This window comes from Microtus ochrogaster, chromosome 22 (assembly GCF_000317375.1).
Source record: "Microtus ochrogaster isolate Prairie Vole_2 chromosome 22, MicOch1.0, whole genome shotgun sequence".
In the NCBI taxonomy this organism is placed as follows: domain Eukaryota; kingdom Metazoa; phylum Chordata; class Mammalia; order Rodentia; family Cricetidae; genus Microtus; species Microtus ochrogaster.
In genome coordinates this window covers 26,306,641-26,322,253 of record NC_022023.1, presented here as the reverse complement: position 1 = coordinate 26,322,253, position 15,613 = coordinate 26,306,641, and the positions used below count along the sequence as shown (strand labels likewise).

General features: G+C 46.5%; 2 protein-coding genes across 7 annotated transcripts in view; one reads left to right on the top strand and one right to left on the bottom strand.

Moving 5' to 3' along the window:
* Positions 1-648, bottom strand: part of Asb7 (ankyrin repeat and SOCS box containing 7) — a 46,243-nt gene extending 45,595 nt beyond the window's left edge. The window contains exon 1 of the mRNA XM_005357784.2: positions 142-648. The gene's annotated coding sequence lies outside the window, so the exon portion shown is untranslated. The remainder of the gene's footprint in view (positions 1-141) is intronic.
* Positions 649-924: 276 nt separating this feature from the next.
* The window catches only part of Lins1 (lines homolog 1), a 28,800-nt gene continuing 14,111 nt past the window's right edge, over positions 925-15,613 (top strand). For 2 of the 6 annotated variants that reach the window (XM_026784363.1, XM_026784362.1), the window contains exons 1-3: positions 926-1,113; positions 9,332-9,412; positions 15,039-15,328. The gene's annotated coding sequence lies outside the window, so the exon portion shown is untranslated. Of the gene's footprint in view, positions 1,114-9,331; positions 9,413-15,038; positions 15,329-15,613 lie in introns of all 6 variants that reach the window. The other 4 variants (XM_013350202.2, XM_026784364.1, XM_026784366.1 and 1 more) reach the window with 3 other exon arrangements.

Sequence of the window (15,613 nt, the reverse complement as noted above, 5' to 3'; positions counted from 1 at the left end):
TCTGAGGATGGGGGAGCTAAGAAAGGCTGGAGAGTGGCAAGGGCAGGCAGGCAAAAGCAGGGCTTCTCTTCTCCTTCCTCCCACTCCCAGTCAGCCCCTTCCCCTCGAGGGGGGCAGTGGGGAGGAAGAAACTGACTTTACCTGTCCCTTCAGCTGCAGCTCCTCTCTCTCCTTTCAGCCTCCTCCACATTCACCAACTTCTCCATTGAAGAAACACCCCAGGCAGGGCCGGACACCGTGTTCCTGATCCTCCTCGGTGCTTCACGGCCCCAACCCGGAGAGCATCCAGATAGCCGATCCGGTTGGAGGTGGCGGTCTTGGCCTCAGGGGCAGCCTCCGGGAAGGGGTGCAGGGAGGAAGTGCCGGCTCGGGTTGGGGTGGGGGGGCAGTCCCAGTCCAGGGGCTCAGACCAGGGGTCTGCCGCGCGCCGGGCCGGAGGCTTCCAGCTACCGAGGGACTCAAGAGGTCTGGGGACAGGGAGACCCCCAAATCGTACCAGGTCCGAAGTGTCAGCAGCGGGGTGTCCCGACAGGGGGCTTTCGGGATGCACTTTGCACTGGGCCACCCCCGCCCCCTCCTTCCAGCACTTTGGGGTCACTGGGATGGGACCAAGCCTTCGGCAACCAATCAGCGGCCGCACTGGAACCTGCGCTCCAAGCCGTAAACCAGATCCGCGGTGGGTGGAGGTGGGGGTAGGGGGTGGGGGCGACTTGGTTGGTTGGTTGCTTCCTTCTCTTCACCCAGAGGCCCCCACCCCCTGGCTGCCGTAAAGCCGCCTGCGGATTCGCGACAGTCAGAGGAGGCGGGCCGGTAGGGACTGGAACTCGTCTCCGATTGGTCGTTCTCGCTTCGTCCCTCCGCTTCCCCACGGTGGTTTCCGAGGCTCCACCCCCGGCCTGGAGACTCGAAGCGGTTGCTAAGAAACACTGTACTACGAATGGGGCTGGTACGAACGCTGAGGGAGGGGCCGGCGAGGCCTTCTGTGGAGTACGGTGGCCCGGAGCGGGCAGCGGCGGACGCCAGTGGCGGGGTGATGGCAGCGCGGCCCGGCCGGCTGGCAGCCAGGTCACCCGGAGCCCGGACTGAGCTGGGCTCGACAGCGGCGTGTAAGCGGTAGGTTGAGCTACTGGCGCGGCGACAGAGCCGAGGACAAGCGAGGAGGGCCCTGACTCCCCGCCGCTCCGCCGCGCTTCTGGGAAGCGAACGGCAGGTCCTTGGTGCATCTGTCGGTCTCTGAGACCCGGTTAGCTTCCAGGCTGTGGACGCCTTGCCCAGCCTGCAAGGGAGCACGCTCTTTGGGTTCGCGATGAGGGTTCGAGGGCTTTCCTGCGAGGATAGCGGTCCTCGCGATTTCCTGTGAATGAAACGAGCGGGGGTGGGGGTGGGGAGAGATTCAGAGTGGGCATATTGATGTGTGTTTAAGTGCTTTATTCGTTTAGCAAGTGTTTACTGGTTGCTTGGTACTGCTCTAGTTGTTGGAGAGACTTTGTAAACCATCTTTTGCTTTTATCTTAACAAGAAAAGATGAAACCGCAAAATGACTAGGGAAAAAAACACACACAAAGTAATGGAATTCAGTTTGACTAGGTTGTGATGGGCTCTTTCAGATTGGCAGAAGATGTCTCCCAAAGAATGACATTTGTGCAACTTGAACGGGGGAAAAAAAAAACTAGTCCAATAAAAACCTGAGGGAAGTCCTTTGCAGGCAGAGCTAACCAGAAGCACAAAGCCTTTGGAACTAGAATAAGCTTTGCTGTTTAGAAGTATGGAAAGAAAGCCTGTGGCCGAAAGCAGAGTAAAGGGGAGAAAGACGGAAATGGGATTAGGGGGTGTGGACAGGCTGCAAATTTTGCAGGACTTTGTAGGTCATGCCGGAAGGATTATGGTCTCTTTATGTTTTGCAACGATCACTCCATAGAGAAAGCTGTTATGGGGAACTGGATTACTGCAGACGTTGTTGCATTTATTGAGATATTTTGCAGCAGGTGGGAGTCAAAGTGTTCAATTTGCCTTTGGTTCTTTTCTTCTAGGCTGTTACTCATTTATTCAAAACCCCTATGTCTTCCATAGGAGTTACCTATGAACTAGATTCATTCATTCCCAGCAAAGGTCATAGGCAGGGATGGGGAGTGGGGGGACGGACCAAAACTGAAAACATCAGAGGACAATACGGTGAAGTAAATACTGTGGTTTTGACAAGGAGCCTTGACTTGAGTATATACAATGTTTCTAGGGACGGAGAGTAGATGAGAGACTGCAGAAGATGCTTTCATCAGAAAGGGGGTTAGTGAAAGCCTGGGTATTTTCCAATTGTAGAGTCTTTGGGGACCTCAGGAAAACCTTACAAATTAGTTTGTGGGCACAGAAGTAAAGAGACCCAAGTAGGCAGGTCTTAAGGGCCCTGCTAGGCCATGCGTTTTTGGAGTTTGGGACATTATCCTAAGCAAATCGATTCTTCAGTGTGTGGATGGATGCCGGGGGAGCCAAGATAAAACATCTTAGGAACGAATCCACGGGCTGTGTAGGGTAGAAGTGGTTGACTGAAGCAGTGGTAGTGTGGACAGGGGAAGTGGAGTAAGGAAGGCTTCCAGCCTCCGTACGTAGCTGCTGCGGACTCCATACACCCAGCTGAGGAGGAGTAGAGAGAAAAGTGAGCGTGAAGGGCATGGAATGAGTCGCGTCTGTGGTCAGAGTACCTGTGGCATCTCCAAGTGGAGTTCTGCAGGAGGCGTGTGAGCACGTAAACACAGGCTCACTGTTAGCAGTCAATGGAAACCTAACTTCACATTTTGTAAATTTTTTCTTGGAGTAAAGATAGCCAGTCCGATAAGATGCTGGGCAGTGTGGCTAGCCATGGCTCCCAGGCAGCTGCACTGTCACCAGGGAAAACTGCCAATGCTCTAGAGTTTCCTGTATTTGTTGGTTATTGTGTTTTCACATCCCCTCATATCTGTAGTAGGCTTCCCTAAGCATCCTATACACAGACAGCTATGGTTTCTCCCGTGGCACACCACTTAAAGGACTCCATTATAAAGTGCTTTGTATTAGATGAAGTTGGCCCATCTGAGTATGCTAGACATGGTCAGTAAGTTAGGTTGTAAGTGGGTTTTCTGCTTCTGGTGTGTTTGCTGGAATGCAGCCCCATGGTACGTCAAGGAGTTTCTGTGCACAGCCCAGAAAGGCTCTAACCTCTCACTTGCAGAAGTAAAAATGAAGACATAGAAGTTCATGGAATTATTCTGAGAGAGGGGGTGGGGAGGGCTGTGCTCTGAGGGGTCCTGACAGGAGACCAGGAGAGGAAGAGGATCCGGAGAGGGTGATGGAGAAGGAGCTCCTTTACAGACTGCCTTACCAAAAGCCAGTGTGCTTTTAGAAAAGGCAGCCTTTTTTTATTTATTTTTTAATGGAAAAATGGACAGTTGTTACCTATGTGAACGCAGGCCTACATTCTTTTTAGAGAATCTGCCCCCTTGGCCAGGAGACCTATTGATAAAATTTTAAGTTTGTATGAAAATAATAGGGACGAGTAGTAGAGGCCTTTGTTTTGAAGGTTGTGTCCCAGGCATCAGGGCATATGACCAGTATGTGCTAACGATTAAGTTACTGTTGCCCTTAGTGAGCCCCACAGATTTCTTTCCCTCCTTCAATATAAAGCTTCTCAGAGAATACGAGTTCTCAGAACATCTTTAGTTATTTTTTACACTTATTTTATTGTGTGTGTTTGTGTGGGATGTACATGTACCACAGTGTTATGTGTGGAGGATGTTCTCCCTGTGCCCTGTGTGGGTTCCAAGGATCACACTCAGGTTATCAGGCTTGGCAGCAAGCTCTTTTGTCCGCCGAGCCGTCTTGCCAGCCCAGAAGGGGACATCTTTAATAACTGCTTAATTAGATTAGAAAATGTGTCATTTTGTTTCCGTAAGAACCAGGTTGTCAGACGGGACATTTTCAATCTCTTTCTGGCTATTAATTTAGACCAAATGTCTGTAGAGCCCACAGCTGTGCAGCAGCTATGTGCCACTCTGCAAGCAGCTTCAGAATCCCAGCAACAAACAAACAGCAGCAGCAGCAGGGACACAAACTATTTCGAAGGATTCCACATATTTTCCAAAGCCTGTTAATCCTCAATTTTATCCTTGGTGCTCCCTGCCAATCAGTCAGCTTGCTGTAATTTCAAACACTGACATTTCTGCTTAAAATGGATGCCTGACATATAAATAGAAACCAGTTCTATCAAAGACTGTTTGGTGGCATGCCATCTTTTTGCCCTGCAATGATGTACTGTAAAAGCAAAGGAGTGTCTCAGACAGTTTGGAGACCGGAACACTTTGGCTTTAGCCAAACTCCTTTACCTTTCAGTGCATTTAAAACACGAACAAACTTACAAATTAGCCTAGGCTTTGTCTGAAAGTGATTGTAAAGGGAGTAGTTCCCCATAAGGCCCTGTGTGAAGTCTCCAGTGCTCTCTGGGTTACGGGGTTTGAGAATTACAAGAAATAATCTAGCCCAGAGCTTTTAAGATTTACTGACAATGGCTTGCTACTATTTTATGGTCATGTGAAAGAAACCTGCTGGAGGCCTTTGCTTTTCACCAGGCCTAACCAGCCCGCTAGACCAAACCATACGAGTCTTTGGCACTAAGTACAGGTAACTAAAGTGAACTTTGAAATAAGCCAGTTTTTTTTTTAAATAATGATAAAAATAAAAAGTTCAAGGTGTACAACAGGGACTCACTGGAATCCACTGTACTTGAGCCAGCTTGGAAGAAAGAAAGTGGCTCAGAAGTGAGCATCTTTTGTACTTTGCTTTTTTTCTTCCTGTGGAGCACAGGTCCTTAGAATGCCTGTTCTATATGTTTATATGATGTTTTGAGTTTGACTCGGGGTAGAGTACTTACCTAGCATGTGCAAGGCACTGGGCTTAATCCTGAGCATTACAGGGGGAAAAGAAGGAAGAAAGAGAAGAAGAGAACAATCAGTAAATGAATTGTTACCTAATTTGTGAATCATGGGTAAAAATCTATTAGATCTCCACATTTGTTAAAGTTTTTATAGTTCGGATGTACTTTCCAAGTTAGTTTTTAGAACATTTGCTAAGGATAGCATCAGGCAGGAGAGGAGGAGAGAAGTGGATTCGGTGTGTGAGGTAGGGAGAAGACACTACCGTACAGAGCACAGTGGCAGAGCTCGGGCCAGATGCCGCTGCTGCTTCGGAGACAGGGAGGTCTGGCAGCAGCCTGTGAGGGTCACTGTGCTCTCTCTGCTTGGCTTGTTCAGCCATCTTCCTGTTAAAATCCCACAGCTGAGTTGCAACAATTTTTACAAACGATATAGAGATAACAGGAAGAACATCAGATAGCCAGAATTTTGCAGGTTATGCTAGTGGAGAACCCAGAGTTCGTTATTGACCTTGGCTATCAGATTTTCTAATTCTTAAATTATAATTCTGTGACTTGAAGGCAGCTCAGCTCACACAGCTTTGGAGCAGGTGGAGCTTGCTTTCTCTTTGGTTGCTTTTATTGCAGTGTTGGGGATCCAACCCAGGGACCACACCTGCTAGGCAGCCTTACACTATTGTTTGTTTTAGAAATAGTTAGAAGATGACAGAGGGTTAACTGTTACAAAATGGAAAATATTAGTACTCTATACAAGAAGTGAATTTAAATTAGCCAACTCCATGCATATTCCCAGTTAAGCAGCTATACAAATACCTGTGTGCCATTCTGTTTATTTGAAGATAGGGCAGTGATTGCATATAAATACAATACAAAGATTCTTACCCCTAAAATCAGACAACAAATATTCTCAAAATATAAACATAGTAAGTGTATTTCAACAAGAAATCCTGATTTAATTTCATGATTTTATCTTACTATAGCATGATTGTTTTTAATTTAAAAACTTTACATTTATTTTGTGTGTATATATGATTGCATATGGAGATCAGAGTCTGACTTAATGTTGATTATTTACTATGTTTTAAAACTTCCAAGATTTTTTTCGACATTATACAATAACTGCATGTATTTATTTCAAAATAAAACTTAATGATTGGTCTTTCTAGCTCCTAGTAGTAAGCCCTACCTTTTTTTTTTAAGTGTAATATCCTTATACGGGATCATGTTAGGCCCAGTTCTTAAATAATGCTACCAAAGTAACTGAATGGGTCCTGAATGCAGCAAGGCAGACATCCTTCCTGGGTGCACTTTGACCTCCCTGCTGTGGAAGCCACTCCTCTGGGGTGTTTTTTCACTTTGATGTGAAGTAGGCAGTTAGGGGTTTCAGTGTTGCTCTTTTCCTTTTAAGATGTATTTCTTTCTGTTTTATGGGAATGATTGTTTGCCTGCGTGTCTGTGCACCACATGTGTGCTGGTGCTGAGGAGGCCAGAAGAGGGTGTCAGATCCCCTGGAACTGCAGCTACAGAGGGCGGTGAGTGAGCCACTGTGAGTTCTGGGGACGGAACTCAGGTCCTCTGCAAAGCACCGAGTGTGTCTACCTTTGAGCCCACGCCCCAGCCTAGACTATTATATGGCTTTTCACAGGAGGAAGCAGTTTTGTTCCTTCTGTCATCCACAGTTGTCAGAAGACACCTGCTCTTAAGAACCTTGCAGTCCAGGGACGTGTGAGGAGCGACGCTCCTTCCTTTGTAGGTAGCATCTCTTGATGCAGGTGTGGTAGCCAGGCCTCTACACCCTTAGTAATAAACTGGTTTTCCTGTTTCTCTGGTTCATTTAGTTGTTGCCTTAAAACCTTGTTTCTTGATTGTTCTGACCCTGCCTGTCTGTTACTACTGAAAGCCACTTTAAACAAGGTTACATATTCTTAATTTGTTTTTAAGCAATGACTTCACTGAGGGCAGCACTTGGATGCTGCAGCCAAGTCAGACATTGTTCTTCCTGCGAACTATTGGCTAGAGAAGAGAGACAACCCCAGGGTCTTCTTTCACCAGATAAGCCACGAGTCCACTGAAGTTCACAGTTCCTGCTGAAGGAAACCTGGGCTGTTCTTCCTTGTCCTGAGAAACCTCAGGAAAAACCTCACCCTTATCTTAATGATGGGCTTTCTGGGCTTTCTGTCCTTGAAGAAGCAGTCACAGGAATTATCCAGATTCGTTTGACTGCTCCCTGGCCTGAAGAAGCCGGTTTGTTGGTGTGTGTGTGTTGGGGGGGGGGTGTGGGTTTATACATGTGCTTGTTTGGATGGATGCCACAGAACAACCTTGGGTGTCAGAAACACCATCAGCCTCATTTGAGTCAAGATCCTTAATGGCTTGGAGCTCACCAGTTTGGCTGGCTGGCCAATGCACCTCAGAAATCCGACTTCTCAAGTGCATACAGTGCTTGGCAAAGGGCCTGAGTTCAGTTTCTCACCCACTTTAGATGCTTTACAACCACCTGTAATGCCAGCTTCATGAGATCTGATGTTCTCTTCTGGCCTCTGCGGGCTCCTGAACATGTGGCACACACACATGAATCTTTGTGTGTGCACACCTATGTGTGTGTAGTGTTTGGTTCATCATAAAAGAATATTAACTAGTGGATCTTTTATAAAACAACATGTTTTTGCTTATTTTTTTGTTTTCAGTGGTTAGATACTCAATTCTTAAACAGTGATTTATTGGAGGAATTTCCAACCCCAAATGTAGCAACTATAATTTGGTTACTCTCTAGAATCTAGGGCTTGGAAATTTTTCCTAATAATTTATGTTGTCTATGTAGGACACTGCCCCTTAAGCCATGTATAGTAGTCTCTAAAGCAGTTGGTAGTAGAGAAAAATAGTAGCTTGTGCTCTGAATGATGGGTACCATTCTGGATGGAACTGTGTAGGGATCTGGCAATTATGAATAGGACCACAGTGGACCAGATGTCACCCAGTGACATCCTTGTAGCCATAATCCAGCTATACCTGGTAGAAAGAGGGGTGGGGGTGAGTGGAGAAATCACACTGGCCCAGCAAACAGGATGCTGAAATGAGGGACAGTTAAGAAGATGTGGGGTGAGAAAGAACGGTGAATCTTTCCCATGGAAGATTGATTTTTGAAGCTTAATCATGAGTAACTAAGAGTAGAAAACCATCACTTTTAATTTTAATAAGATGTTCCATTTTTAGAAAATGCTTAGCACAGTTTGATATGAAACCAGGGAACTCAGCTTTTTCATCAATAAATTAAAGCTTGAGCATAAAATTTTAGTGTCATCTTTGATCCAATTCTTGAACCTTCCCAGACCCACAAAATCAGAATCTGGGGTCGAGGGTGAGCATGTTGCCCATGTTCTAGCTAGTCTTCTGGGGAATTCTGATGCTCGAATTTGAGAATATTGCCTATATCATATTTGAGATTCTTCTAGTACTAAATTGAGAGGCAGTGGTGGTGGTTCTGGACTAGAACCCAGGAGCTCACACATACTAGACGCATGCCCCACAACTGAGCTGTATTCCGGCTCAAAACTTTTCTAATGCCAGTCTAAGTCTGTGGTGCGTTAGAAACAGATAGCTCTTGGACAATTGCAATGACAGAGCTAGCCAGGAAGGATCAAGTTTATATTAGATGCTGCCATCCCCCTGGTTGCAGCTCCTAAGAACAAAACTGTTGTTCAAGGCTCTTCCATAGAGATGGGAAATCTTGGGAGTCTGTACAGCCTCTGGGCTCTTAGCGGTCAAGCTGAAGATGGCTCCTTTCCACATTGGCCTTATAACAAAGAAACAGAATCAAAAGTCACTGTCAGTCCTTCTGGCCATAGAGCCCTGTGGCCTTCTGTTGTTGAGATGGGCCCCCTCCAGAGCCAGGCAGGGGCAACCCCTTTCTCAGTGTCCTACAGTTCCAGTTATGGGCAAGGTGGTGGGCACATGGATTTTGACAGTGAATGACGTGTCCTACTTGGCAGCAGTTGTAACAACCCAGTGAGGGTTCTTGTAAATTAGGAAAGTTTTAATCAACTTGGGCTTTAGCATACAGGATGGGACCATATGGGGAAGGTACCTAGGGCTGCTCTGGCATAGGCGTGGTCTATGACTGCTCTTATGTGCTGGGCCTGTTGATTGTCACACTGCCTTTTCTTCTTGGTCCTTGAGGCCTCCCCCCATCCGTGAATATCTTAAAGAGCTATATCTTATAAAGTGGGTCAAGGGAATTTGGGTCTGTCTAGATTCTAAAGTTTTGTCTGATATTTAAGGAAGTTTGGCTGATGAAATGGGCCTTGAGACTGGCAAAGCCTGTGGGATTTCCTCCATCCAGGTTAGTGTGTGTGTACTCATGGCCGCTCCGGAATGAAGCGAAGCTGGTTCCTCACTGGGCCTCTTTCACTTCTCTCAATTTGATTTAATTTGTAGGTTTCCTTGTGGTCCTTTTCATCTCTTCTGCCAACCATGGGCACAGGTGATTATGACTCCCCCATCTAGAGCCTTATCTGGGTAAGTTAACCCAGGGTCTGTTGGAAACTGTGTCTTTCCCAGGAGGGGCTTCCATGGCATCTTAGTCTGGTTCCTATGGCTGTGATAAACACCATGACCATAAGCAGGTTGGGGAGGAAAGTTTATTTTAGACTTGTATCTGGTAGTCTTTCAGGACAGGATCCTGGAGGTAGGAATTGAAGCAGAGACCTCAGAGGAATGCATTTCCTGGCTTACTTTCCATGGGCAGCTAAACTGCTTTCTTTTTTACCTCCGGCTTACTTTCCCAGGATGACATCACCCACACTGGACTGGGCCCTCCCACAGCAATCATTAATCAAGATAATACCCTGTAGACTTGGTACAGGCCTTCTTTATAGAGGCATGACACTAATTGAAATTCCCTTTTTCTACATGACTCTAGCCTGTGTAGAGTTGACAGAAAAATCTAACCAGTGCACAGGGGTTATAGGCATGAGCCTCACTGACCCATTTCTTGGCTTGTAACCAAATTACTCATGTCTAGGAGTGTGATCGTTTGAATGTATTTGGCCTCCATAGTAATGGTCTGTCCTTATCCCTTTTGGGGGAGCCTAGGCAGTTTGGATGCTCACCTTACTAGACCTTGATGGAGGTGGGTGGTCCTTGGACTTCCCACACGTCAGGGAACCCTGATTGCTCTTCGAGCTGATGAGGGAGGAGGACTTGCGGGGGAGGGGGAGGGAAATGGGAGGCAGTGGCGGGGAAGAGGCAGAAATCTTTAATAAATAAATAAAGTAATTAAAAAAAAGAAACAAGCCCCGCCTACTCCCCCACCTCCCCTCCACTGGGGCAAGCAGATCTTTCTTCTGCGTCCAGCCTGAGTTCTTTTCCTTTCCTTCTCTGTCTCTGTAGTTGTTACTGTGGCTCCTCTCCTCTCCCCACCTCTCTCTTTGCCTCTCTCTCTGCTCTCCCCCCTTTTCCTCTCACCCCCTTTCCCTTCCATAACACACTAAATAAATACTCACTTTCTTGGCGTGGCATAACTAATAGGTTTCTGTCTCTTACCTACTGAGTGGCTTTCAACTGCCATGTGGCTCCCTGCCACTTTTGGCCCATGGGCCACTCGGGGAATGGCGCCATTTTACTTTGACCATAACACCCATAAACTCATAAGGAGTGGCACTATTGGGAAGTATAGCCTTGTTGAAGAAGGTGTGGCCTTGTTGGAGGAAGTGTGTCACTGAGGGTGGGCTTTGAAGTCTCTTTTGTTTAAGCTTTTCTCAGTATCACAACCACTTTTTGTTGCCTTCTGATCAAGATGTAGCCAGCACCATGTCCGCCTGCACACTGCCATGCTCCCCAACATGATGATACTGAACTGAACCTCTGAAACTATAAGTGAGCTGTCCTAATTAAATGCTTTCTTTTTAAAAGTTGCTGTGGTCATGGTATCTTTTCATAGCAATAGAAACCCTAACTAAGTCAAGGAGACAGTTTATATATGTTATGAAGTTCTTTAATGAATGAAGGGGTCTTGATTAAAAGAGCTGTTCAGTTTCTATGTGAGTAGAGACAGGTATGGGAAAGAGAACATGGACTCTGATAGTTTCCAGTTCTCTGTTGGCCCCTCACCGAAGGGATATTAGGCCTATTCTGTCCAGCAGGAGGTATTTGTTCCCTGGAGGTTTTCTGCAAACAGGTGAGGGAGAGGGTGGCAAGGCCTCAGGATGTGGGGGAGCTCTATTGAGAAGGTGGGTGTGGATAGTGATTGGTTAGATGAGGTGGGACAACTCCTGCCCTCCTGAAGACCTGAAGAACCTGGCCAACACCCACAGTAGGTTCCTTGCAGATTTGGAGCTGGGGGAAGGGGACATGATAGCATGGCTCTGGTGAACATGAAATCATTTTCAAATGTTGTTAAGAGAACAGAGCAAACTGGAGATTAGATTGCAGTTGAGGGTACTGATTAGGAGCCATGCCTCTGTCTCAGGGCCAAGCCATGAGACAATTGTACACACCATCCCCAATGGTGAGTCTGGTTTGAAGAAGGTGACTGTCTCATGACTAGATGTAATGGTCTGTCCTGTCTCTTTAAGAGACAAGCCACACCCACACCCTCCCCTGTCCTCTGAGGCAAGCTGTTCTTCAGCTTCCTGCCTGAGTCCCTTCCCCCCCTTCTCTCTCTCTCAGAGGCAACTTCTGTCTCTCCCTTCTCCCCACCTTTCCCTTTCCCCCCTCTTTGTTTCTTTGTCCCTCTCCCACTCTCCCTCTCTCTCCGCTTTTCCCCTTCTCCCCTTTCCCTTCCATTACCCACTAAATAAATATCTAACTTCACTTTAATGGTGTGCCTATTCATCTCAATCTCTCACCCACCATGCGGCTCCCTGCCTGGGACCTGGCTGCCTTCGTGGCTTGCTGTGGTCTCAGGACCCACTCGCTTGGGGACCTGCCGCATGGTCTCATGTCCCGCTGCCCACTGCCACCACTTGGGAACCTGCAGCTTTTTACTTAAACCATTACACTGGGGAGATCAGTTCCCCACACTAACAAGGGATAGCTCGCCTTATTTTAGGACTTCCTGAGAAGATGTCTACAAGAGACTTGAGGTACAGATGTCAAAGAGGGCATTTAATGTAGTAAAAGAATGTCTTGGCACTGCCAGCAGTTAAAAGGTCAGAGACATGGGTTCACAGTCCAGGTTCTACAGTCTGATGTCATGGGGAATCATCGGATGAATGGAGTCATTCTCAGGAAAGACAGCCAGAAAGGAAGGAAAGAGAAGCCATAGGGCCTGAGAAGTATTGCCCACAGTGTATGTGGATTCACTCAGGGAGAGCTGCCGTGGTCTGCTGCACTGAGCACTGGGCACACAGGGAGGAGGAGCAGAAAACAGTCCTTTCTTCCTTACAGACCAGGCAGATGACCCCAAGCCTTCAGATCCCACCAGAGTTGTCCTTAGTGGGGGCTGTCAGATACCACGGCAGGTGGGCCCTTCTGTTGAAAAGTGTAAGAAAACTCTGGTATCTTGCCACTGGAGGACTGGAGAGAAGGGAAACCTTTGTTCCACAAGGGCCTGGTCCTACCTAGCCAGGAATCTTTTATCTCTCCTCATTTTTAGTGGAATTGTTCAAGCGTCCTGAGACAGAGAAACTCCCAGAGGACAAAGATGAACATGCCTTGGAGCATGGAAACCTGGTCCTACTGGGGAGCTGCCCCAGGTAGAGGCTGTCAGTTGTCTCCAAGCACGTATGTAGCTTACCTAGGATCATGAAGAACGGAAGCAGGCATTTGATGTACCCCAGAATCCATGCAGACAAAATATGATATGGGTCAGATTCCTTTGTGGTAAAAAGAATTCACCAATCCATATCAGAGTAGAAACGATAACCTTACAAATCCTTCAAGGGAGCAGTGGACTGGACAAGGACAGAACTGTCTGCCCCAAGATGGTAAAGTGTGGTATGCAAATGAGGGCAGTTCCGATTGGTTGATGTTCACTCTTGGCTGGGCCTGCTTAATTTTGATAAGTCATTCCTATGTGCCACTCAGCCTTCTTGTTCCCCCACAGTTTATAATGTCTCAATGGGGACAGAACCAGAATCCTGGAGGACAGCCTTTGCTCTGATTGCTTCAGCGTCTGTGTTGAGTGTCATAGACAGTATCTGAACTCTGTAGCTACTTGGGCTGTGGTTAAAATTGGGCCATTGTTGACTTAAGCTGAGGTGTAATCCTGAATTGCTTGGCAAACTAGTAAATTTGTAAAAGGAGAGTCAATGTTTTACTTTTAGTAATATTGGCCATGGAACTAGAAATAGGGGCAGTTTTGATCATTCTGAAGTTAAGTGATGAGAAATCACATTTTCTAACAAAGACTTCAAAGTTTTATCTATATCCTAAAAATTTTGGAAGGGGTTTATTTTGTTTGCTTGCACTGTTATGCCTAGATCGTGCCCCCCCCCCAAAACCAAATAGGAGACCGAGTCCTGTATGTAAAAGCAATTTATTTTTACACAAGTTTGCAAACTCAGACTCAACATGTGTCTAATGTATTGGAATAATCAGAGAGTGCTGAGCTCAGTTAAGAGTTGGGTTTTTATAGTAATAAAGGTGGGTGTGAGGGATTTCTAAGGTTCAGGACCCCTGATTGACTGACATTTGTCTAGGGGTGTCTTGGTGAAAAGCAATTGGTGTGTGTTGGCAGCTGATCCTATCTACAGTGGTTGGAACATTAGGAATTTCCTTTGGATGGTCTGTTCCTGAATGGTACCTGGGTGGTCTCAGTTTATGATCTTTATCGGAACCAGGTATTGCCTCAGGATAAACTACTGAGACTCAGGCCTCTTTTGAGCTTGTCAGGGCTGGGTCCTACATTACCTGGCTAAATATACTTCTTATGCTTTGTGGTCATTGTAGAATCCCAAGCAGTTTGAAGAAAATGCAGTGAGACAGTGTAACCTTTTTCCTGAAATCCTCCAGCATCTTGCTCAACACAGCCAAGTATCTTGATTGACACGGTCTTGCCAGGATCTTGACACAGCACATCAGCCTCCCCCAGACTCTTCTCTTTTATCTGTATGCATTTATTTGAATGTGTGCTTAGTTCTGGGTGATTTTGTCACATAGAGTTTCTTCTTCCCCTGTCCATTTTTTAGCACTGCACTCCTGTTGTCCATCATAGCCCTGCCTACCAAGGAGATGGGGCCCTCAGCCAGCGGCAGGCAGACTTCCTTCTGTATTAAGTTGCCGTTTGCTCTTCAGGAACAGAAATAATGTGCAGCCTCTAGGATTGCCTTTCCCCCTCAGCACAGTCCCACAGTCCCTTTGAGAGTCATCTGAGTCATCTCATGTAGCATAGGGTTTTTGTTGTTGATGATGAAAAGTATTTATTTCATGGTGTGTTGGCAGCACTTTATTTAACCACGCACCCCATGAAGGACATCTTGTACAAGATTTTGTGTGAATGGTTTATTTTTCTGGCATGAGTGCCAGTTTCCCAGTTGCTGGGTCATCTGGTGACTAGATGTTCAGCTTTTTAAGAAACTGCCAGATTAATTTGCAGAGTAGCTGTTTGACCGAGATCTCATTTCTGCACATCTTTGCCAGCATTTGGTGTCTCTGGGTGTTACTGCAGCTATTCTGAGAGCTGGCGTTCTTTATAGTTATTTTTGTTGTTCTTTTATGTTTTTGTTTCCTGTTGTGTAGCTGAGCAGAAAGGACACTTAAAAATGACAGCACTAGCTTATATAGGGCTCAGCTATTTTTGGAGACACTACCTCACCTTGGATGTCGTTTTTCTGTAATTATTGACCTAAATGCAGTTGGGAGATGCGTACCAAAGCCAAAGTTTTTAATCCATTTAATGCACGCTTTCAGTGACTCATTTAAGAGGTGAAATGGCTATGGGTGACACCCATGCTGGTCAGGAAAGAGGGATTGGTGTGCTGCTGTCCTCCAGGGAGCTTCTTCAATGCTTCCTGAAACTGCTTGCTCAGAGATAATCCCCTTTTCTGGTCAGCTTGCACCCTTGCTTTTTAAATATGCAGAATAAGCCTATTTGACACCTACATGGCATTCCCTGGGATTGTCTTCAACATTAAAATCAGCCATCTGCCTTGCTCTTCTCTTCTGCATCACAGTTGGCTTGTTTTTCTGTTCTGTCCTCCAGAGCCCAGCACAAGGGAGTCAGTGAGGGGATTCCAGGGTGACTGCTGTGGACACAGAAAGGACAGTGCCCTCCATGGTGATCTTCAGGCAGTTCCCTAGCAAGGCAGCAAATCCCAGCTCTACACTCATGATTAGACAACACCTCAAGGGCAGCCTCCACGGGGGACCCTTCTGTGCCTTGCAACTGCTCTGTGCAGTGTCGTCTTCAGCTACAAAATCAGCCTGCTTCTGTGGCCTCCTTTCTGTGTCTAAACCAATTTGTTCCTCTAGCTTCTGCAAATTCCAAGACAGGTAAGCACCAGCAAATGTCTGATCCCATTTGCGGGGGAGGCGAGGCTGCTAGGGGATCTGGTTCTGGTTCTACAGATCTGCTAACAGCCAGTGTCAGTGTCTTTGAGTCAGTCTGCAGTTGTCAAAACCATCTGGTTGCATTTGAAGAACTGACTTTCCAAGAAGAGCCGTGTACAACATTCATGATTGTTGAGAGTTTTGATGTTACTAACTCTTTGTAACTTACCTTTTCTTTCTCTCTCTCTCTCTCTCTCTCTCTCTCTCTCTCTCTCTCTCTCTCTCTCT